The following is a 2,259-nucleotide window of genomic DNA, read 5'->3' on the forward strand; positions in this document are numbered from 1 at the left end:
GCTGTACCCATACAGGGAGCTGTGCAGACTCGGCTGTACCCATACAGGGAGCTGTGCAGACTCGGCTGCAGATGGCAAAGACCCTTCTCGACACATGCTGCAACTCCATCATGGGATGTTACATACAGAGCTCCTTGTGTACATGCTTGCCAGGTGTTGTGGCATATGACTGTGATCTCTATACACAGAAAGCTGACCTAAACACTAGTGAGTTCTAGTCCTGCCTAAGCCACATAGTGAAATCACGCCTCAAAAAGCCAAAAAATAAAGTTGTAAAGCTCTAAGTAACATACATACATACATATGTACATACATACATACCCATAAACAACCTAAAACCAGTAAGACTAATAACTGAATTCAGGAAGGCAGCAGGCTATAAAAATCAACATATAAAATTAACTGTGGGGGTTTCTGCAACTACCAGGGCTGGCAACTGATGATCCACGTTCTGGTTCAACACAACTCAGTAGCCAGTGTTGGGTTAAACTTCTACTGTCTGAAACAGAACAGTTTATTGCATGTATATTTAAGTACAGTACAATTTGGAAAAAAGGTTTTTGGTGTAACACACTGTTGTGCTCACAAGGAGGCATAATCACATCAAAAAATTACATGTCACTTCTTCTATAAGGATACGTGTATTGTCTTAAGGTGTCTAGGAAGGATATGGTATGGCCTCAGACATACAAATACTACAGAGGTCTTCTGGGCTATTAGTCACCTCCAATCCTTCTTGTGGACAGTTAGGTATGGCCTGACCCTACAGGTATCACAAATACCTGGTTATTAACCACCTCCATTCTCAGCTTCCTGAGTGGAAAAACAGGACATACATCTCTCCCTTTGAAGAGACTATCCTAGCCGGGTGGTGGTTGCACTCGCCTTTAATCCCAGCACTCGGGAGGCAGAGGCAGGCAGATCTCTGTGAATTTGAGGCCAGCCTGGTCTACAGAGCAAGTTCCAGGACAGGTTCCAAAGCTACAGAGAAACCTTGTCTCAAAAAAACAAAACAAAAGAAAAAAAAAAGAAAACAGGAGTTTGGAACTAGCCTGAACAATATAGTGAGACTCCATTTCTTTTTAAAAAATTATGTTTGCTTTTATTTGTAGCAAGCTTTCTTGGTGGACAACCCCCAAATGTTGACACGGAGACTTATTATTATGAAAGTTTGACCTTTTAGCTTATGTTTGTCATCAACTCAAATTAGCCTATTTCTATTAATCTGCATTCCGTTGTGTGGCTCAGTTACCTCTGTTCTGTACTATATGTCCAACTTCTTGTCTCCTGGCATCTCTCTGGTATAATCCAAGTGCCCAATCTTAATAACTACTTCTAAGGATGGTCACAATTTAGACCCCAAACCAAGCTTTAACAAATACAAAAATATTGAAATAATTCCCTTCCTCATAACAGACTACAGTTACATGAAATTAGAAATCAACAAAAGACTAATCTCAGATATGACACAAATACTTGGAGACCAAACAATATGCTTTTAAATGATCAGTGATTCGTTGAAGAAACTAGGGAGCAAAATTTTAAATTCCTAGAATCAAATTAAAACAACAGAACAGACTGCCAGAATCTCTGGGATGTAGCTGTCTTAAGAAGAAAATCTGTAGCCACAAAGATCATATTTAAAAAAAAAATATGACTGGATGGCATGATGCAGTCCAGCACTTGGAACACAGAGGCCAAGTCTACATAGCAAGTAATAGGCCAGCCAGGGCTCCACAACAAGACTTTCTATCAAAAGAAAAGAGAATTCAGAGACAAAAAAATACAGCTCAACATTCTAGAGGAAAAGAAAAAAAAAAGGCAACTAACCCCAAAACAATAAAATCCATCAAGAAATAACAAATTTAATGAAATGCTGATGAAAAGAATATATAGAATTAACCAAACCAAATGTTGATTCCTTGTAAAAATCAACAAGATTGATGGGTCCCTAGACAAACAAACCAAAAGAAAAAGAACACAAAAATTAATAAAATGGTAAAAGAGAATAGTACCTTGGTAGTGGAGCGCTTGCCTAATATGCTGAGGCACTAGGTACAATCCTCAGTACTCTAAGCAAAAGTTATAAGTTAAATTTAGTTCATGACAAAAAGAAACAAGAGCTGTCATAAGTGACACTGACTTAGACTCCAAAACCTGGAAAAGTTAGAAGAAATAAGAAGTAGCAGTATTTTCAAATGAAATAGTATAAATAAAAACTCTAAAATCTCCATCAGGAACCACAACTGATAAACACTT

At 38.0% G+C, this 2,259-nt stretch overlaps 1 protein-coding gene across 2 annotated transcripts in view; it reads right to left on the bottom strand.

Annotated features, from left to right (window-relative positions):
* Positions 1-2,259, bottom strand: part of Efhb (EF-hand domain family member B) — a 63,741-nt gene that overhangs the window by 30,271 nt on the left and 31,211 nt on the right. The window lies entirely within an intron of this gene.

Source organism: Microtus ochrogaster, unplaced genomic scaffold (genome assembly GCF_000317375.1).
Source record: "Microtus ochrogaster isolate Prairie Vole_2 unplaced genomic scaffold, MicOch1.0 UNK40, whole genome shotgun sequence".
Classification (NCBI taxonomy): Eukaryota; Metazoa; Chordata; class Mammalia; order Rodentia; family Cricetidae; genus Microtus; species Microtus ochrogaster.